This window comes from Balaenoptera physalus (assembly GCF_965194825.1).
Source record: "Balaenoptera physalus genome assembly, chromosome: X".
Classification (NCBI taxonomy): Eukaryota; Metazoa; Chordata; class Mammalia; order Artiodactyla; family Balaenopteridae; genus Balaenoptera; species Balaenoptera physalus.
Genome location: NC_138903.1, coordinates 114,182,150 through 114,205,418, shown reverse-complemented (window position 1 = coordinate 114,205,418; position 23,269 = coordinate 114,182,150). Strand labels below are relative to the sequence as shown.

General features: G+C 40.8%; 1 protein-coding gene across 12 annotated transcripts in view; it reads left to right on the top strand.

Moving 5' to 3' along the window:
- The window catches only part of ENOX2 (ecto-NOX disulfide-thiol exchanger 2), a 270,889-nt gene that overhangs the window by 167,324 nt on the left and 80,296 nt on the right, over window positions 1-23,269 (top strand). The window contains exon 4 of one of the 12 annotated variants that reach the window (XM_082445321.1): window positions 22,562-22,701. The exons of 10 other annotated variants lie outside the window; for them this stretch is intronic. The gene's annotated coding sequence lies outside the window, so the exon portion shown is untranslated. Of the gene's footprint in view, window positions 1-4,163; window positions 4,311-22,561; window positions 22,702-23,269 lie in introns of all 12 variants that reach the window. One more of the 12 variants, XM_082445319.1, reaches the window with a different exon arrangement.

Sequence of the window (23,269 nt, the reverse complement as noted above, 5' to 3'; positions counted from 1 at the left end):
GAGTGGATAGAATGCTGTGAAAGGCAGACAACCCTCTGCCTGAACACTTAGGATGAACTGTAGCTTTACCAGACACTCCCGCACTGCTCTCCACTCAGATCAGTATTCTCACAGATGTCCAATCTCATGTATGCCTGCCCCTTTGGTTTAGCTCATGCTGTTCCCTTCCCACACCTTTCACTTGAGCTTTAACCTCTTCCTCCTCTCTGCCGATGAAATTGTACCCATCGTTTAAATTCCATTTGTTCCAAGAAGGCTTTCCTCACCAACTTCTCCCCTCCCATGCCCCTATGGCACTTGTTGCAACTCCAACACTTAGCACTTTATTATACACTATTTAGTGTTTATGACTCTCTTTGAAGTCAGAAATCATGTTTTATATTTTTGTGTATCTCCATATCACCTTGCACAGGGTCAGTTTTATAGATGTTCAATAAATATTTGCTTTGACTCTAGTAGATATATAATAATCAATCGAATTCATTGTGTAATATGTATTGAATATTTTCTGAGAGAGTTCTCCTAGCCACTCTTCCCATTATGAGAAATTAAACCTATGCCACAAGTCTTCAAACGAGTGTAAAAATACTTTGCAATATCTAGACACAGTACTAAAATCTCTTATCTTTAACTTGCACTCCTGACAACACCTAAATTAGTATAACGGGACAGTTGAAAAGTGTACTGGTGAATTAACTGAACCAGTCAAGATGTGGGTTCTACTGTCATCTCTGACACTTATTATGAGACCTGGGACATGTCCTTAACTTCTCTGAGCCCTAGTTTCCTTATCTAGTAAATGGGGATAATAATACCTATTTTCCCCACCTTAGTGGGTTGTTAGGAAAATGTAAATGAGAAAGTAAATTGATTGGCATGTGTTGTAAAACGTAAAGCATTATGCAGAACTGGGCTTAGAATATTATATTTTCTAAACATTTTTAATTATCTGGGAAAGAGAGCCACAGTTATCAATTATTTAGAAGTAATTCCATTACTTCCTGTGGAAAGGACTCTAGCTTAGTCCTCAAAGCAAGTATTAGACTTGGCACAGGGTTTCTGTGAGTTGGCCAGGATTCCTTCAGTGATAGAATCATATGTTCCTGATCTGAAAATTGACCACTGTGGGCACAAAGAGGAAACCACTTTGTTTTCACTAGGTAATAGGGCAGCTCTCTCTGGCTGCACAGTTGGGGCCTTTTGTAATAGTACTTGCTTGCTGTGCTGCCCTTGGGGTGAGTTAATGAACCACTAGAGAGCTGCTCTGAATTAAAAAGGTCATACCTGACATGAGCCATTTCAGCACAAACATCCTGTTCTTTTCCCCTCTTCAAGGGGGAGATTTTATTTAAGACCATCTGTGATTTAATGAAAACTTAAATTGTGTGGATGGCAGAATGGCCCTTGCAAGTAAATGTCAGGAGAAAAAACCCACCAGGAATTACAGGATCATAAAATGTGAGAGGTGAAAGACCCTTTAGGGATTATGGAGTCCAACCACCTCATCTCACAGGTGAGGAAACTAACATCCAGAAAAAGGAAGTGGCTTATTCAAGATCACACAGTAAACTTAGCGACAGAGCTGACACTAGAAGTCAAGTTTCTCCCAAGTCTTCATACTTCTTGTTCACCGTACTTTCCTCTACATCCGTTCATTTAAGTTAGACTTTAGCAACTTTTTAAGAAGTGGTAGCAATTTTAGTGTCATTCTCTAAATTGGAAAAGCTGCCTCTAGTCTACTAGCCAGGAACAGCTGGAATGTCCCATCCCCATTTATTTAGAATCGGGCACTTACTGTTTTTAGGGAAATCATTTTCCACACCTTAAATTTTCTGTCATCTCCACAGAGGAGTCAAGCAACTATTTCACATCTACATACTACACAGTATTTCTAAGTTGTTTAAATCTAAAGGAAAATGAACAGGCACCATCTTCGTGAGTAGCTGGGTGGCATGGTGGGATAGAACATCAGAGTAAACTGAAAGAGTGAATTTAATTTCAATATAATTGACAGGGACCTTGAACAAGTCACTTAACCTGCCTCTGTCAAATGGAAACCACAGTACTAGCAACACGGCTGTGTTCCCTCTCTGGTCTGCCCTTTTGCCCTTAGATCGCACTTCAACCATCACCTTGACTCCAACCCCCACTTCCTTCCGAACCTTCGAAACACTGTCCATCAAATTTTCTTGGTTCTCTTGAAGACCTTTTCCTGCTTCCCCTTCCCTTTACCCACCTTAGCCAACTGGCCACTCTTCTGAGTGTTGTGATGGGGCTCCACAAGTGCTCTGGGCTACCTACATGTCCTGAGATTCTATCATTAATATTTGATGCTATATGTCAGATTTTCCCAGATTAGGAATTCAGGACATCTAGCTCTGCTGTAACCCCGAATCCTGAGTATCTTGCTCTGGCTCCCTGGATCCTGTACCTAATACATTCTATTCTTAGGTGACTTCCTTTGAGTGGCCAGACCATTAAGTGTGATTGAATAAGACTTTAGATAACAGGATTGGGGTGATCTGAAAGCTCTGTAATTTGGAAGCATTTCGTGTGTGTGTGTGTGTGTGTGTGCGCGTGTGTGTGTGCGTGTGTGTGCGTGTGAGCAATAATTTAATCCCTCTTACTTTTTTTTTTTATCCCTCTTACTCTGAGAAGAAAAGATAAAAAATATTCTTTACAGATAGGATATGTCAAGTAAACTGCTTTAAGAATCCGCAGCGCTGATTGTAACTTAAGGCAAAGGCAAATACGTGAACTAAATCCACACAGTTAACCTAGTTCCACTGCTCTTCTGGGAATCAGGGTGCTGTCTGTGACCAGGAGTGGCTGCCCTTCTTCAGCTAAAACTTCCTTTTTTCCCTCATGTGTATTTTGCTTCAGCTATATAAGTCTTTTAAACTCCTAAATTAGGACATTGTTGAACATTTTAAGACTCCTTAAAAGCTCTCCTGGTGACAGACTATAGTAATCCATCTCCTCAGAAAACTGCTTTATGGAGTGTGTTAATATTGGTGAGCTATAGGAAGCACTGATTCTTTTGGGCTTTCTAGTTCTAGCTAAAGTCACTCACTTGGTTGTTGTGAATTCTTCAACCCTTTGAGTCACTTATGGGACTTCTGTAGCCATGGCTTTATCTGTGGCAGATCTAAGGTTCACTTTGGTGGGCAGGGTGGCCCTATATAAAGCATATCCCAAGTATGGAGTAGGAAAATTCTCAAACCAAGTAGCAAAAAATAGTAAGTTCCAGTGATGTCTCCAAGCCACTTTGGCCTCAATTTTGGAGAGCAGCAACTAGTAGTATAACCTGCATTGACCCAGAAGAACAGAGGAAACAAGATTAATTCTCAAGGCACATGGGACCTGAGCCTCCTCTATTCAGCACTCTAGAGCAGGGTTCAGTAAACTCTAGCCTGTAGGTGAAATCTGGCCCATTGCCTGTTTCTATAAATAAAATTTTATTGGAACATAGCCATGCCAATTGTTTACATATTGTCTCTGACTGCTTTAGACTACAGGTGCAGAGTGGAGTAGTATGACAGAGGCTACATGGCCCACAAAGCCTAAAATATTTACAATCTGACCCTTTACAGAGGTTTGGCAACCTCTGCTCTAGATTAAAAACTGGAGCTTGAATGGAAATATAAAGGTTGCTTGGATTTCACTGTTAAGTGAAAGTAATTTGTAAGTTATATAGCTACAATCCCATAATACTTTTTAAACAAAATAATTTTGCTGTGTACGCTTTTTAAAAGTTCACACAGTAAAGAAAGATGTGAAAATCACAATAACGACACCCGGAGAGAACACCTATTAACATTTTGGCATATACCTTTTCTGACTTTATGGCCAGTGTGTCAGTTTTTTAAATAAAAACAATTGAAACATATAGTACACACTGTTTTTTAGCCTGATTTTTTCACTTATTAATGTATCTTGGCATCTTTCCATGTCAGTAAACATAGATCTACATCATTATTCCTACTGGCTACAGAGTAGTCCATTTATAAATATATCATTTAATTTATTTAACCAATCCTCTATTATTGGACAGTTGGATTGTTCCTAATTTATTTTCTTCTTATGGCAATGCTGTAACAGACATTCATCATATGTATGTCTTTTCACACTTGTATTTTTTATATTCTTTTCCAATTTTTCAGAAATCATCAGTTACTTTTATGATGTCAGAAAAATCCTACAGCCCTCTCCTTTAGGGTGAATGGATGTTTCCATAAATGGCAAGAGATTTCAATTGTATTAATGCAGACACAGAGCCAGAGGGACTAGGAGGTCACCTTCCCTCACAGGTAGGTTGAATTAGTGTACCCACCCGAGATCATTAAATAACAGTTTTGCCACTTAAAGCATGTGCATCTCAACAGGTTTTTGTGAAAGCTTCTAGTCACATTAAATATTAAAGACTGACGGTGAAGCATTGCTTCAAGAGAACATAATGGCCCAAAGGAAACTGGAAGGCTCTATTAAAAGAATAGACCAAAAAAAGCCCCACAGCACTTCTAGCAGGATCAAATTTCTCATGGAGATAATAGAGCTAGCAGTCAGAAGAGGCTAAACACAAAATGCACTCGGAGGCCCAAGAAGCTCCTCTGTGCCCCTGAGCATTATTAGGGGAGATGGGAAGTGGGCACAGAGGTGGCACTATCCCTAGACCGCTCCTGTGAAACAACCACATCCCCATTGCTGCAGCAGGCATTCACATGAATGAGGTTCTCAGGTCACCTTAAAACGCCTTAATTCAGACTTATTGGAGATCCACCTGAACACAAGGAACTCTGCTGATTGTAGGTAGACCGCCTGTGCTGGGCATTTTTCAGCAGATTTGGTAAACAGGGAACCAGTGTGTGGGGAAGCATAAAAGTCAGTGTTAACCAAATCGAATAGTTTAATGACATCACAGAAAAGAAGAGAGCAGCAAGAATATTGTGTCTGTTTGAAAATACTCAGCCCGTAGTAGAAATGCATTCTCCCTGTGGTGATCCATCGTCCAGATGGAAAAGCATACTGGGCCTTAATATTCTGCACAATCATTCACGTGTGAACAGTTAGCCTTTAAAAATGAGATGTCAACACTCGGTTTTTACCCAACACTTTCCTTCCAAGTTGCCTGAAGTACTCCGTGACATCAATGATAGGTAAAGAGATGCTCAATTACCCAGACATGGGAGGCAGAGAAATTTCTGCTTTCTTCCTTCTCAAGCCTGTGATCCTCAGTCTTTCTCCCCTACCACTCACAGGCCTCTCTTTTCCTTCTGCACACTGTCTTCAAGAAGAGAGCTGTCCTATGGCTGCCCTCCCTTGTCTCTCTTCTTCAGAGGCCAAGCAATAGAATACTATTTGCTCCGAGATCCCCTCTGCTTAAATGATCTCACAGGACGCTTCTTCAGTAGCAGCCAGGGTACCAGCAACAGAGCTGCTTGGAGGACTTTCAGGAACTTTACTGACTCTAACCCAGAGCTTCCTAACCTTCATTAATTGTGTCATATACCTCCTAGTTTGCAAACTGGTGAGAGCAATAACTAATATCCCAGTGAGAGGAACAAGTGCTATCTCTGCATGAAAAGCCTGCCTTGCTTTCCTACACTGAGGGGATGTCTGCAGTCCCTTGGATAAGCCTGCCAAGCTGGAAACCCTGCTATAATCTGGGACACAAATCTGAACTGTATTGAAAACAACAGGGTCTATCTCTACTCAGCTTTTTCTGTCTATCCACATCTTTTCTTCCTTCCTTTTTTTAAAAATCAAACTCTTTTATTTTGTGATAATTGAAGATTCACATGCTGTTTGTAAGAAATAATACAGAGATCCTATATACCTTTCACCCAGTAACATCTTACAAAACTGTAGTACAGTAGCACAACCAGGATATTGACATTGGTACAGTCAAAATGCAGAACAGTTCCATGACCACACGATCCCTCATGTTACCCTACCTCCTTCCTGCCATATACCAGCTACTAATATGTTATCCATTTCTATAATTTTGGCATTTCAAGAATATCATATAACTGGAATTGTACAGTATGTAATCTTCCTGAATTGGCTTTTTTTCACTCAGCATAATTCCCTTGAAAATCATTCAAATAATGGTGTATATCAGTAGTTGATTGTGTAGTATTCCATTGTATGGATGTGCCACAGCTTAACATTCATCTCTTGAGAACATCTTGTTTTTTTCCAGTTTTTTGCTATTATGAATAAAGCTACTATGCATATTCATGTACATGATTTTGTGTGAACATAAATCTTCATTTCTCAGGGATGAATGTCTAGAGTACAATTGCTGAGTCATCTGGTAGGTGAATATTGAATTTTTTAAAGGAAAAGATAAACTTTTCCAGAATGACTGTTCCATTTAACAGTACCACCAGCAACGTATGAGCGATTCGGTCTCTTCACATACTCGCCAGCATTTGGCGTAGTCAATTTTTTATTCTTTTAGCCATTCTGAAGGTGTGCAGTAGTCTCTCATTGTGATTTTAATTTGCATTTCCCTAATGGTTAATGATGTTGAAGATCTCTTCATGTGCATATTTCTTTGGTGAAATATCTCTTCACATCGTTTGCACAATTTCTAATTGAATCATTTTCTTTTTCTTTGTTTTTCTATTGAGTTTTAAGAGTTTTTTATATACTCTAGATACCATTCATTTGTTAAATGTGTGGTTTGCAAATATTTTTTACTACTCCTCAGCATGCCTTTCATCTTCTTAACAAGGTCTTTTGCAGATCAAAAGTTTTAATTTTGTTGAAATCTAGTTTATCAATTTTTCCCTTTATGGGTCATGTTTTTGGTGTCAAAGTTAAGAACTCTTTGCCTATCACTAGTTCCCAAAGATTTTCCCCTGTTTTTCTCCTAAAGTTTTACATTTAATGTTTAAGTCTATGTTTCATCTTGAGCTAATTTTTGTATAAGGTATATGATTTAGGTCAAGTTTGTTTCTTTCTTTCTTTCTTTTTTTCTTTCTCTCTTTCTTTCTTTCTTTCTTCAGATGCCCAATTGCCTGAACAGCATTTGTTGAAAATCACTGAATTGGTTTTGCACCTTTTTCAAAAATGATGAATATTTGTTTGGGACACATCTTTTTTACCCCTGACAGTATCACCTCCATCCACATCTCCAAAACTGACAAAAGAGAGTTAAGACAGCCAAGGATGTTATGTCAGTGTGATTTTTAGTAAATAATACTATAGAAATAATAGTAGCTAACATATATGGAGTGTTTCCTATGTGCCAGAAACTTTTCATACCTTATTTTATTTATTCCTCACAACATCCTATAATGCACATACTATTATTACCATTTTGCAGATGAGAAAACTGACTCAGAGAAGTTAAGTACCTTGCTCATGGTTAGTGGTGAATCTGAGAGTCAAACCCAGGTTTTGATTCTAGGGCCTATCTTAACCACTAGGCTACCCCTTCTGTCAACACCAGTTCTTCATGTGCCAGACCATCCAACCACCCTGCATAAGAACCAATACTCTAATCTATAATCATTATAATGAGAGCAGCAAAGGACTTATTCCTGTTTTGAAAGTGATGGTAAGTCTGCACTGGTTTACAACAACCCCTGGTTTATATCAATGACCTTCTCACTCTTTAGGAAGAAATTCTAACTAGGGCAACAAACCCCTACATGTCACCAATTCCACCTATCCTTAGCAGCTGCTACAGTATAAACCATCAAACTGCTCTGAGGCAATGCTCCTTTCCCCATTCCATTCTTGGCTGTGTGATCCTTCTGTGTGTATGTGTGTTTATATGTGGGGGACAAAGGGAAAGAGGGAAGGCTAGTGAAGGTTTGCAGGGACTTGGGCCAGGGTCAAGATTGGAAAGAGCAAACAGAGGAAGGGAAGCAGAGGCTATAGTTGGACTGATTTTCTGAAACTCCAATTTGTTAGTTTTCTAGCAAGAGAATCGTAGTATGTAAAATTACTCAAACTTCCCTCTTTCACCCATGTTGCTTGGGATCTTCACCCAAACATGAACATATTGGTGCCCTGGATGATCCAGAAAACCACCTGGAACCCCCTCAATGACCACTCTGGCTAAACACTCTTTATTGAAAGCTGCTATGGCTCCAAATGCAGTTGTTATTGCTGTGAGGCCTCAAACACATGAAAGTGTATATGGAAAACTTCCTAGCAGTTGAGCAGCCTGGCTGATTAGCTGTGATGCTTTTAGTGCCTCTGAATTTGATCTGGGCCAGTGCTTCCTAAATTCTCCAAAGATGACCTTGTATTATGTAAAGGGAACATTTTTGTTGATTATCAGACCTTGAGATTCACATTTCCTTATTCTCTCCTACTTAACTGCTTGCCTTCCATTTTGCATTCATTGAGCTTTGGGGAAGCAATATTGTAGTTTGAGCTGGTTGGAGGGGTGGGGAAGCATGAAGGCATAAAGAGGACAAAAGTAGAAAGGTAGTCGTTAATTAACAACATGTGTTTTGGAAAACGTTTTATTTAAATTCAAAAAACTCAGCTGCACAAATCCTTGGATAATACAAAAATTATGATGGCGTTTTTTTCACTGGTGAAAACCATTCCTCCTCATGGCACTTGGAAAATATCCTGACACACCAACTCTAAACACTCAACTTATATCCTGGTTTCAGAAGTTTTTCCAGAATTCATGACATTTTCAGCTGTCTGAAAATGCCTATAAATGTGTCCATGGTAAAGCCAGGGGGAAAAAAGGAAAATATTTTATCTCTGGAAGACAACCTTGAGCTTTGAAGAAGGGTTCTGTGGGCAATGATAGAGATTTTGAGTTTAATATTCATTGTTTTCTTAAAGAGGGTGGTCAATCTGAGGCTGTTATTACAAATACCCACTTATCCCTTGGAGCACTTGAGCTATAGAACTTCAAGGACAATTTGGACTAAGAATGAGCATAAGCGCTTTGAGTCTCATTGCCTAAGCAGTCTTCAAATTTCCAATTGCCTTTCCTATCTTGCAGATTCTTTCCTCCTCATTGAAAGAATTCCAATAGCTGAAAGGCCACAGGCATTCTAATTAAATTTTTTGTACTAGAAAGCAAGACAGAGAAGTCATCTCCTGCCTCCTGGAAAAATAAGATATTCTTTTCTCTTTAGAAATTGTCTCTGGGGAAAAAGGCCATCCTCCCTACCTGCACTTCCCTCCTAGAAGCATGCCTTTGCATAAGGAATCACCTTACTTTGATATCTGGGAAGAGGGAGTGAGCTGTACTGGTTTGGGAAAATTAGGAAAGAGAGACCACATGGTAATTTAAACAGAGGAAGTTTACTGTAACTATTAACAATAATGGGGGATTGGCTAGTGAAAAGTAAAGAGAACTGTAAAGAATGTAGGAATAGCAAATATAAGGAGCAGCCACTATACCGTGAGACTGAGTTAGAGCACCCAAGAGAGAACCCTTCCAAAAGGGATGCGATCCAGACGTTGCAGGAGAGGGCACAGCTGTGGTTCACGGGATAGCAGAGAAATTGCTGTGGTGCTTTGCTGGCAGAAGTTTCTGGAATTATGACTCCTGGAACTTTCTAGAAATCTGCCCAGTGGAACTTTTGGAAAATCTACCCTCTACAGTGCCAGGAGAGCTGTTCACAGGGAGGTATCTCAGCATAAGACACTCCACTACAAAACTGCCTGAGGGAGGGGTACTGGGAGAAGCTTCTGGGTGCTTCTGATTACCACGTACTACAGAAACTGCATGCCGGAAAAGCTGCAGGCACTGCAGGAACCTAGTGCTGGGAAAGCTGTGTGTGCTGCTGGAGATAGGAAACTGGGGGCCTAGGCTGCAGGAGCCTGCCAGGTGAACACACCAGCACACTGGAACCAGGAAATATAGCTCCTTCCTGCTGAAATGTCTCTCTCGTGCCCCCTACTGACAAAGCTTAACACTGTGCCAGCTGGCAAAGGTAAAATATTTAAAGGGCCCAGAGCTGTTTACACAGAGCAAGCAATAAGGGTGAATTTGAAGGTAAGAGGCAACAAATTGATAACTGGCCCACCAACCTAGCTCAGGTAATAGTAACTCTCTAATCGTGTTAGCTCCCAGCCCCGGCTCACGTTCTGAGTGGTCTCTCTTCCTCTTACAATTTGGGATGAGGAGATAGAAATCAGTTACCCTTTGTCTCCCTGTCTTTTATCGCCTCTCCCCACATCCTATGTAACAAGAGCCACAGGGGAAAATAGCAGCTATAGCTCTTATCTCCACTACTCAACCTCTTCTTCTCTGACTACTAAAATCAGGTTATCTTCAACTCTTTGTTCTCCAGCTACCTTTGCTGTACCAGTTGGGATGGGGACAAGCATTTACTTAATGTCTAACATATAGCAGATTGCAGTAGAGGTGGCAGAGTTCAGTGGTTAAAAGCATGGGCTTTGGAGTCAAACTTGGATTAGAATCCTCACTCTGCCACTTACTGCCTGTGTGATCTTGGGCAAGTTGCTTAACTTCTTTGAACCACCATCTCTTCAACTGTAAATGGAGATAATCATACCTGCAACTCAAGAGTGTTGTGAGGATTAGGCATAAGTAATGTACCAAATATAATGCCTGACACCTATTGCTCCTCCATAAAGTGAGAATCATAATAACTCCTGCCTCATAAGGTTGTTGTAAGGGTAACATGCATATAAAACGCTTAATGCAGTAAGTTACACAGGAAGGTGCTCAATAAGTGATAGCTCTACACAGAGGTGTACCTATCAGGCATTGTGCTGTGTCCTTTACATTTGTTAATTTGTTTACTGTCTTATTTCCCCTTTGTCTTCCCCCCATTCACCCTAGCCTCCCTACTCTGTGCTTCTGCCTACAGAAGGAACAAAAACAGTATTCTTGACCAGCTGACTGCCTGCTGCTCTCGTGAGCAAACCTAGACCACCAGCCAGACACTCCTCTCAGCCCAGAGGCCCTCTTGAGATGGAGACAGAAGGGCTTAGTTATTCATTCTGGCTTATGACAAAAGGTCTCCATCCCTTGGCAAAAAACTAATTTCCTTAGTAGTTACACAGTTGCTTCTTTGAAGTTGGTTACACACCAAGGGAAGAAAGAGCCAACTCACAGACCTCTAAATCATCCAAAAATCGAAGTCTCATTCTACTTCCAGTCATTAGAGAGAGACTGGGAAGAAAAAGGAAATGAGACTAAATCGTGTTGAAAAGAGCACATTTTTCTACTGTCAGAGCGATATGCCCCCAGCAGAGTGCAGACCAAGTGACACATACAAAACTCCTCCTTTATTGAAAAAACTTCAGGTGCTTCATAAGCAGCCATTTATACTTATGTATGAATATTTGGTTGGTCTGCTGCATAAGTGAAATCTCTGGGTAAGACATCTTAACCTTTTTTGAACTCATGCAACTTAGCAGGAGGCAGGGATAAATGTAAAAAGTGGAGAAGTCTGTAACTGTCTAATCAGTCTCTCCCACTGGGCATGCTTGTTAGAGCTCTTCCACTCTATGGAGCCTGAGCCATTATTTTCAGTGTATATTCCATAGGCATCGATCCTACCCAAGGAGCCACTGCTTCACAAGGAAATCCCATACATAAGGGAAAGGGCTTTGTTTTGTTGGAGATCTCTTTATATTACAGTTGAGGAGTGAAGGGGCCATTTCTGGGATATTTCCTTGGAACTCACAAATAAATACTTGTAGCAAGTCGTTTGCCTCCTGGCTACTATGCAACATGCCATTTGAAACTGTTCATTAGTGTGCACTCCAAGTTCCTTTGTATGTCCAACTTGCAATCTTAGAGGTGTCCCAGAAAGTAAACTATACGTGATATTCCTGAGCTTTTCTTTTAAACATACATTTGTGAGAATTCCTACTTTGTTGATTCTATTATTGTTGATTGTATTATTTCATTTATTCCTACTTATTTTATTTTATTACTAAGCAAGAATTTCAGGTTTAATACCCCAGCACTAGGGTATGCTGAACACTTCATGCCCAATGTTGTTGCTTAGACATTCCTTCCAGGCAGAAATTGTGATTCTGACTCATCCATTTACCCAGCCTATACCTAAGGAAATTTGCAACTGGCATCTACTCACAATAGCTAGTATAGCTGCAGCCATCACCTCTAGAGAAATAGGAATTAGTCACCTTGCCAATTTCCCACACATCCTATCCAACTTTCTGAGCAATTTCATTAGCATTCCTACAAAGTAAAATTAACACTAAATGGCATAGACAAGCTTACCCAAACCAAGGCCTTGGAATTCAGCCAGTCCCCCAACAGAGAAGCAATTGCTACTCATTGCAACACAGTGAGTGGACATGTACAGGTGGGGATAGATGGCAATAAGGTGCCTAAGCAGAGACTGCATGTTGACGTGGAGTGGATCTGCTACCCAGAGACCTGGATATTGGACTAGCATAACAAAGGATTTTAAAGGGCACAAAAACATGACACTTTTATTTCCATTGCTTCTAATGGTTTGAACAAAGAACTCCCTGTTGTCCAGCCTCTGCCATTTTTTTTTTAATTTTGCTTTCTCTACTCAAGCACAGCTACCCAGTCTCCCACTGTATGTCTCTGCTTCCCAGCTACCCCTACCTGACTCACCTTCCATTGCATGGAGTGGAAAAACTATACATGTTGGGATTTTTTTCTTTTTAGGCTCAAAACATCACTGAGAGGCATTTTTAAAAATCTCTTTACAGGAAAAAAAGAGCACGTTTAACAGATTAAAAGTGATTAGAAGATCATCCCCTGGGAAAACAGAGTAAGAGGAGATAGATTAATATTTCTGTTGAAAAGGGGTTTTTTTTGCATTGGGGTTTAATATAAGTAATAACTTTGATCACAATGGTTTTCTTGAACATTAAGACAGATTACTTAAGGAGACTGCAGCTGTGGGTAGGATTATCTGCTTATTATGCTGCATGCCCAGGTGAAGATAGGTCCACAACCTCCAGGCTGATATTCAGCCAGTGTGCCCTGGATGGTCATACCAGTTTTAAAATATTGGAAAACTTCTCTTCCAGTTGGTAAATAGGTACTGCCAGGTGCCCCATAAGTGATAACCAGCCATTCCTGCCAATAAATAATCACTGTCCAGATCCCCCCTAAGTGACTGCCTGTCACCCAGGCCATCCTGATCCTCCTGGTATCCTCCAGACTTCCCACAGTCTAGCAATAATGGATCGACCTCTGGCACAACAAGGGGATTTCCTGGGCCCTACTCCAGTGGTAAGATTCTGTTTGGTTGCTCATGCCATACTGGTGTTTGAATATTTTGAATATCATTCCTAGTTCCCCTGATCTTATTCCCATGACTTCAGATCACTTCTGTAGACAGAACCAACCAGCTAACCAGAGAACCCCTAGTAGAGTTTCTGTTCTGCTCTTATGTAGGCTAGCTTCAGTTAGTGAAAGAAGAAATTAATAGGGAAAATATTAGCAAGATTAACTTGGGGAAAATTTGTATAAAATTTGGGGAAAGCATTTTTGCTTAAAAAAATAACCAGTAAATAGTGTGAGCCACAATTAGTGTCAGGTATTACAGTGCTGTCAGCAAATTGAAGGAGATCAAACTCGGCTGTTTGTTCATTCACTATGCCATATCCCAGAGCATAGTTAACAGTATATAAGGTACCATCCCTACCCTCAAAGTTCTTACAACCCAGCAGAGGAAATATCGCAGGTTACCAGTTAATTATTCATACAAGGTAAAATACTGATGGCCATTTAGAGAATCAGACTAGCGCTGAGTGTCTCTTAGATACGTATTGAATACAATGTCAGCATACTTTCTGTTATACAAGGGAACCCCCAGACTGGAAAATGTTCAGTTCGTATGAGAAAAAATAAGAGGGGGTTCACTTAGACAAAACCAGACTCTGTGATAGTAAATTAGTACTGACTCTACAATGATGAGTAATATTTAATGCTACAAACCCTGATTACCAAAGAAAAGCTTATTGAAATCAGTACAATGATGCAAAACAGACCATTGAAGGATTCCTTCTGCTCCTATGATGGAAACAAATTGGATAATTTTGATTCCCTTATCATCCTCTATGAAATTATATTTGCTAATAGAATGCAAATATCATTGGTAAAGAAAGAAGAGCAGAGATGAATCATTATAATGAATGTTCAAATAAAGAGCATCAGATTCAGAAAGTTACATTATTATATTGCCTAAATAAAACCAACCAGGATTTCCCACTGCAAACAGTCAGGCCTTTGTGTATAACGCACTTGTTTAAAGTGCAGTGACTGGAACACTTACTCCTCCTAGGTAATGCTGGAGTTGGTACTACTGTCGCAGAGACTTTCTGGAAACCCAATTGAATTCTCCTGTGTGAGGTTCTCTTAGCCATCTCGGAGACGATGCATCCTTCTTAATTTGTTGGTATCCATTTGGCTTTCTTCATTTCTGGTTAGCAATCTTCTGCTCCAGACTTCCTACCACCAGCTGGAATGGGAAGGGGAATGCAGGCTGATATGTCTCGTACCATCATTAACCCACTCACCTTCCAGCCTCACGCTGGGGTCTCTGACACTTGCCAAATGGCTTCCCTATGTGAGAAGTTCATAGGGATTGAAGTTGCATCAGTGGGTGGTAGGGAAGGGGCTCCCTAGATGTCAGACATCACATTTGTCTTACTCTTGCCTCATTCACTGAATCAATTCTCACTGAGTACCTACTGTGCACTAAGTGTAGCCTCTTTTACTTTATGCCTAGAAGTCTATATTCCTTTCCTTTCCCACATGTTTTGGCCAATTCACTGGCATCCTGAAGTACATCAACCTCAATTCTCCCCTCTGATGAGCTTAAGTGGACTTTAATAATCCCTGCTAAATTGTCTTGTGACTCTGTCATATGAATAAAGGCTATGGACTCTAGGTTAGATTGTAAGCATCAAATTAATTTTATTGCAAAGGTCACGCTGCTCTCCTGGTGTTCTGTTGTGCTTGAAGGTTAGTCACTGCATGCTTGACCAAAACCTTCCTGTCTGAGCTGTATTCAAAACAGATTTCAAGATATAGCCAGATTGAAAACCAGACATTTGGAGATAAAGACTGTGTACCTTGACCCCCTGGAAAAAGCAAGCAGCTGCAGTGATTTTATGTATCTATACAATACATAATCATCATCATCTCTAGGAGATGATAGGCATTAAGCTCAGCACCTCTTGCTCCCAAAGCAAATGTCTACTCATCTTTTCCACCTAGCTGCTCATGTCAGAGGAAAGGAATATTTCTCCCCAAATGATTTCTAAACTTGCTTGCCTGAGAAGTGCTGCCCCTAGGGAAGCAGGACCTATCAGTGGAGTTTGGTTCAAAAAAAGACATAATCGTATTCAGATAATGGCAGATACCTCTATCCTGGTTCCCTTTAACCTTCATCTGTCTTCCTAATTTACCACGGGTTCTCTCTTGGCCAAGCCTGTTGTGAGTTCATGCACTCCTGATGTATGTGTCTAATATACTCATCAGTTCAAGTTCTACAAGTAACATTCATGTAATAATAACTTGCCATTTATATTCCTGGAAAAATCCAAAGATGGTATCTGAGGCTATCAGGTCACATCCAGGCTATTGTCAGAGCTACAGTACCTTGAGGCTATAGGGGCTGGGGTCACAAACTTCTTATAATCATGACAGTTCCTTTGGGCATAATTGTGGTCTCTTTCAAATTTCCTTAGAAGAGACAGCAATAGTCAATTTTCTATTCCAGAGAATAGAGGGAGATATAGTCAGATTGCAATTCTGAATTTAATTCTTCTCAATGAGAAATTTACAAGTAGACCTAGGGAAGGTCTGTAGCCTTTTGTTCCTTACAACGTTCAGCTTTCACCTGTGACAGTCATACTGCTGACCCACTGTGTGCAGGACGTGTGTGTTCAGTGGTTGGGTTTTTTTTTGTTTTTTCTGAGTAATCCTCATCCTCTGCCCAAGTCTCCTATAGCCAGTTGTGTTTGCAAGACAAGGCCAGGTGAGATGTATAGCCTGAGGCTGTGGAGCAGAGGAAAGCAGAAAGTGAAGTGACTCAGGAAGGCATCATCTGGAATACTGAACACCAGCTAAGTCACTAAAACAGATCCAAAATGGTTTTTTTCAGGAAAATTCAATCCCTCCTTGCAGATACCCTATGAGGGGGCTAACATTCCATCTGGACAGGCACATAAGTCAAACACCTTAATTTCTGAAACAGAATGACAGCTTGGCCAGTTTTTATGTCTAATAGCTAAAACATGTGGGCCTCTCTTCAGCCCACAACAGACTGTCTGCCTTCCATGTGCTCACTAGAGCACTCCCTCTTGAATTACCTGCCCTATAGCTCTTAGCTATATATAGGGACACGCCAACCAGATGTGCTTGCCTAAGAAGTGCTGTCTCCAGGGAAGCAGGCCCTATCATCAGTGGAGTTTGGTTCCAAAATGACATGATCATATTCAAATAATGGCAGACACTTCTGTCCTGGTTCCCTGTAACCTCATCTGTCCTTCTCATGTACCTCATGCACTCTCCTGTTCACCTCCTTTGTGTACCCCTTTTGTGAGTGCATTCACTGCTGATGGAAATGTCTAATATACTTGTCAGGTTAAGTTCTCCTGGTATCTTTCATGGAGGAACTTACCAACATCCCACCTTTAAGATTTTCTCACTCTTTTCCTCTAACCAGTAGGACAAACAGGATTGTCACTTTATACTCAGGCCTCCTATGGAGTCTTGTTTGGTCTTCATTTTGTGTGTGAATTTGCCAACCTCTATCCCCAAGTAGATTATAAATTCTCTGAGGGAAGTAACTGTCTTTTGTTTCTCTCGTGTCCCTCTCAGTCTAACAAAAACATAATAGGGGCTCAATAAGTACCATTTTTTCATTCATCAAACTAGGAAATAGTATTCAAATGGACTATACTGTTTCTGGATTCCAGTGTACTCTTTTTTTCTTCTCAGAAATGAAATTTTACTCTGAGGTTGTATTGTACTCTGCCAGAAGTAAAAATGTACTCTGTGGTTCTGTGCTTTGAGCTACAATCAGATATTCCAATTGTAGTGGCTTAAGGAATCTACGCTTCTCACTGTAGCTGAGAGAGTGGCTGAAAACTCTGATCTACCGCATTCAGTAGGCACTGCTGTCATCAAAGGAGCAGCCCAAAGCCCTTTGCCTCTGTACCTTGGTTCTCTTTCTAACCCAAATTCTTTGTGGGATGGTCGTACTGCCTCTGCTAATTTTCACTTAACCTCTCCATGCCTCCCTGTTTTCTTCAAAAAAGCCCATCAATATCGACCTGCCTTCCAGGGATGTTTTGAGGACATAATGCTGATAAGAAAACATTCTCTATGAGAGAATATTGATGGCAGTTGTTTTGTAGCCACAGAAAGAGAGGGCACTCAGCAGTAATTGGGGGCCATGTTTAGCCACCCAACCACCCATTATCGTTAGTACTCAGATTGATTCTAATGCATCATAATAATGCAGCTTGTAATCCACATGTAGGGGGGTAATTTATTGTCAGGTGGTGATTGTTAGTAATAACAAGCTGTTTGAACATATTCAGAACATAGTTGTACACATTTCTTGTTTTCCTTTCTTCCTTTGTTTGCCTATCCTATTTTCTCCTTTTACACTGCATATTATGGTATTGTTTTTATTCTTTAAATAAGCTTAGTGTCTCATTGAACAGCTAGAATACAGGAGACTGATTTGGAAAAGCAGTTTAAGTAGGCAAGTCCAATTTAAGAATGGTGGTGGATTTTATCACTCAGCTTTATTAATGGGCCTCATTCCCACTGTATCGCATTTCTTTCCCCAACACATTTGTATAAAAGCCCTTGCCTCTCCCATTAACCCCTTTGGCTGGTGTTAACTCATTCCTGGGCATTTGTTGCCATAGCTGCAGCCACCCCTCAGCTGGAGCCCTCGTGCTAGCCCCTGCAGAGGCCATGAGGGGCTGGCCTGCTTATTCCAGGCGTCAGCTGTTAGGCGGAGGCCAAGAGCCTTGCAACCTCAGAGGTCAAACAGCCTGTCCCATGCGTTTAAGCTCTGTCTTTTTTTTTTCTTAGCAGCAGATGGGTATGTGGCTGTCCAGCCTCAAGGCTGGGAAACATGTGTGGGAACATTACCAGCACTCTTCCTCCCTCACCCCCTCCTGGGCACCCAAGCAGGTAGCCTAGCACCATATTCAAAAAGATGATCGATATTTCCCCTCTGTTGTTTGAATCTCTTCCTTCAACACCTGCGGCAGCTGTGGGGAATTGTGCACAACTTGCGTCTGTTCACTGAAATAATTGCCAACAGTTTTATGGAGCGTCTCGTGTGTATTTTTGCCCATTTACAGATTTGATTATATCGTTTGTAGAATGGAAACGTGGCTTTCCACTGCTTACTCTCATTCTTGTAGATCTTCAAGGAGAGACCCTTTTAAAAACAAAATGGAAATGACATGCAAATGGTTATGTTAATATCACACAGGCAAAAGTCAGGGCCTTCAGAAGGCTCCTCAGGCGCAAACTGATCAGGTGATGAGCACATCTTGTACACACGGCTGAGTCACCAGCCTGCACCGTCCTAAGAGAAATAACCAGGAAGAGAAAATGTTAGATGCCTGAAATGTGTGACTACTTTCTGCCCTAGGCTTCAGCACTGACGTAGGCCAGAGCAAACACAACTCTCACACATGCAGATTGGGCAGGTTCAGTGGGATTTGAGGAAGATGTTCAAAGGTGGAAAGTTTCCACATAGACCAGTAATACAGAGTTGGAAAAGAAATTTTAATTTTGTCTGTGTTGTGCCAGCTTTGCCAGACAGCTGGCAAGGATAAATCTGTGGATTTGCTCCAGACTTTAGAAATTCATAACCATCTAGTCCTTTACCTTGACTTTAACAGCACTGATATCATAGCGTCAACAACAGCAGCAGAGCCACAGCAACATTAACAGCTAACATTTATAGAGTATCCTATACCTTTCAAAATACTTTTACAATAAATATCTCTTGTTTAACCATCTCACCAACCCTGTAAGATCAGTATTATTGCTGTCTGTGTTTTTGAGATGAGGGAACCAAGGCTCAGAAACATTAAGTGACTTGCCCGAAGTCACATAGCTGGCAAATAACATAGCCTTCTGACTCCAAAACCCTGAGGTACCCCTGGTAGGCAATACACACAGCCCTGTCACCCTGCTCGCTAGCCCAGTGCCACCGCCATGTCCCCAGATCTCTGGGTAAACAAATTAAGACCCATGCAGGGATTTGCTTGAAAAACAAAAGGAAAGTAGCCTTGTTACAAAAGAATTACTGACTTTCCGCCTGGGTTCACTACTAAATGATACCTTTGACACTCATGTTTGTTCATAGATTACCAACTACTGGGCTAGATGGAGGTGGGTAGGGGAAGCCAGGGAGAGGGAAGGGATATGAAGGAGAACACCACAAATTAAAGCTCCTGGCAACTGAAGAATCCTTCCGAAATTCAGATAAAACATTTCTGAAGAGACAGAGTCATTATACATAGTACTACTATAAAGATAAGCAAGGAATAATTAACACAAAATTCAGAATAGTGGTTATCTCCGAGGGGAGATGGAAGGAATTACGGGAGGAGCACACGGTGGCCTTTAAAGGTAATAGTTATATTCTTTTTCTTCAACTGCATGTCAGATATACAATTTTCATTGCACCATAGTTTTTTATACTTCACACTTGTCTCATACATTCCTCTTTGTACCTACTCAATATTTAATTTTTAAAAAATAGAAGAAAGTGTGAGTCAGTGGAAAAATAGGATTTGATATACAGAAATCAACTTTACATTTTTAAGGAACACTGCTCTTGAAAGCTAGGTGCACTTTGATAAAATCCTTAGCCAGCTTGCTCTGACAGTGTCTTCCAGCGACATACCAGTCAGCTTCTCAAGAAGTTGTGATTTGTGAGGAGGGCATGCTTTCCCAGAATTTTGCTAGGGTCGTTGAGCATTTCAGCTGCCTTGCCCCTCCCTTCTCATCCCCTCCTTTTTGACAGTGAACTTCTAGCTTCTGGAAGAGGAAAGAACAGTGGCATGGTCATTTGGGAATTTGAAGTTAAGAGCTTGAACTGTAACTGTGGATTTATGGGTTGTTACTCAAAGACATATTATCTTTAGGCTTTCCTTGGTGTTGGACCTGACAGAGAATGCAGTCAACGAGTGGGCTTGTGTATTTATTTTCATCACTGGTTGGTTTCTCTCTGGCTAGTCTGGGCATGCTGTAAGCACAGGCTGACAGGAATTATGGCTTTTCTTCCATGTGGAAATAAGTGGATAAGCAAATACTCTCAGCCTGATTTTGTTTCCAATTCATTATTTACAGGGAATTCACCCTTTGTAATCATTTTCAAATCAAATTTGCTCTACCAATCCCTGTAAGGTTTGCTCTGGAGATCATCACCAATGTAGACGTCTTTTATTTTTTAACCTCTTATGTCTCCTCCATGTTAATGCCAATTAAAAAAAAACACAAATGGATTAAAGGTGATGTCACTAGTGGCCTGGAGATTCACTCAGGAAGAAAATTTAAGTTACAGCAGAAATGGATAAAAGGAAAGAAAGTCAATAACTCACATGTGTTTGCTATTCGGACTACTATTGCTGTATTAAAATATTCAGGAGAACTATTGAATTAAATGGGGAAAAATACATCATATATAAGATAGATTCCAGGAAAGGCACTATTGTTAATACTGTTCCAGAATCACAAGCTGTTGACCAAATCACTTGCATATGGATTATTCCTGGAGTAGGCTGACACATACAGTGGGTGTCCCCTGCTCAGCTGTCACAGAGGTCACAACCATGACCTCCCTTTCTAACCTCCCTTTGTCTTACTAGAAAGCTTGCCATGAAGAGCAACCTCTTCTCCTGCCTACCACATTGCCTCCCATCCTGGTCATGGATAATCGAGACGTAATACTAAGTTATTCTGGTTTTCCTTCACCACAGATGGGGTGATCACAAAATAGAGCCTGGATGCAATGCCATCCATGCTTTTGGAGAAAAAAGCAAGTGGGTTTTGGCCACAGGTCTGATGGGTTTGTGGTATGTATATACAGTGGGGGAGGAAGGTAACACCAGAAAATCTTTTGAGGATTTTATTACCAGTACCACTTTTAGAAAATGCATCAATCAGATGAGAGGCATATAAATTAGTCCTGCTGTTTTTTCTAGCAGTGCTCTTGGTAAAGAATTGGTTAAAGAGAAGCCATCTTATTCTTTTTTGTTTAAATATATCCCCCACTGTTATTAATGGCTGGTTCCTATACTGGTACTTTCCTGCCCTTCTCACCTGAAGTAATCATAACACTCCCCTCTCTCCTCACCCACGATGGCCCCTGTTTTCCATAAGGTATCAGAGGTAATGCCCACTATGGTTAATATATTAATAATAATTACTAGTATTCTACTTATTAAGCTAGGCATTGCAGTGGGTCTTTTTTTTCACGTATTTTCTCCTTTAATCCTTACCACAACCCAATGAGATAGGTACTTGATATTATCCTCATTTTTCAGACGTGGAAAATGAAGAACAGAGACATTAAGTCACTTTCTTAACATCACACAGCTAATAAGTTGCGGGCCAAGATTAGAACTTGGATCTAATCCAAAGAGTATGATCCTAACTACTGTTACAACCCCATTTTTTCTTCATTCAAGGTCACACAGCATTAAGGGTTGAGAGTTTGTTATTCTCAGTCTGGCCAAAGGCATGATGGGGGTTGTTGGGAGTGTGTTGCAGTTTTCAAAAAAACCTCAATCATTCTGAAACATGAAGGGTAGTGGGGACGGTGTGAAGTTCTGTATAGTAAAGTCTATTGTTTTCTGATTATTTGTCAAATTGAGGTGGAGTTTGAAAATTCAAGTTAGGCTGCCTGTAGAGGTGAAGAAGCTAGAAAGGGGCCAGGGCTGCTGGCCCAAAGCAGAGCCATTAGTCACTGCCTCCTGCGGCTGTATGTATATATATAGCATTGCCCTTAGGATCTGAGGATGACTCTGCTGAGGCAGCTAGTTCTCAAGCCAAAGTTCCCACTGTCAGTAGGATTTAACACTTGACTTGCTTATAGTGGTCATGGCCAGTGTCCTACCCTCCCCCCCGACTTAGACCATGGCCTTGCAGCCAGTGACTTGCAAAGCAAGTCAACAACATAGGCTAATACCCATCCTCTCAGAGTCCAACGAACTGGAGAACACAAAATGACTCCAGTTTTTTAACATTCTACTTTTAGGAGCGAGGAATAATAAGTAAACTGATATGGAAAATATTCTCCACTCATGCCCATCCCCCCAAATAAGAACAATTTCTATTCTAGGTTTTAGACTTAGCACAAATACAACCTTATCTCCTACACTTTTAAGATATCCACAGTACCATAATTGACTTATATTTCAAAACTCACTTTAAAATAACCTTCTCCAGCTTAACATCACTTCCTCTATGCTCCCCTCCCTCCTCCACCACCACCTCTCATCCTAGCAAAGTGGCTACCTCCCCTTTCTTCATATCTGTTTAGCCATTATCAAACAATAATTTTGTTTTCGCGTTTGTCTCTCCCATTAGTCTATGAACGCTTCAAAGGGCAGGGAAACATGGATTTTTCACCTTGGTACCATCAAATGCTGCGTGGATTTAACATGTTTGTTAAATTAATATTCAGAATGTATCCTGAAGCCCTGCCATAACCTCACTCAAAGATTCAGGTACGCCTAGCACATATTGACCACCTGTGTTGTTTTTACCACAACCCTGGGAAAGGGGTGGTACCATTCTTATTTATAGATGAGAAAACAAACTCTGTGTTTCTCAAATTTGTAGTGGGCATAAGAGTTATCTAGGGTGCTTGTTCAACAGGCAGATTCCCCAGCGCCACCCAGATGAAAACCTCAGCCAGGGACCCTGGAACTTGGCTATTTAGCAAGCGCTGCAGGTGATTCTGATGCACATGGTTGGAATGCACTTGGACAAACACGGGTGTAAGTGATTGCTGCACTGCGAGTAAATAGTGGAGCCAGAGTTCAAACTCAGCCCTCCTAGTTCCAAATTTAGCCCATGCTATATTTATCTTTGTTGTACTCTATCTCCTATGGCAAGGAAGTGGACTGAAACATGTTGGAAAGATTTTCAGCAACAAGGGCTAAAGCAAAACGGCTTGTAGATTAACCCCAGGGCTGTTTATTTTTTGTTCCTCCAAGAGATCTTGCCAGACTTCCAACAGCATAGCAGCAGGGTTGCCAAATCATCTCTTATGCAACTTACCTCAGAAAAGCA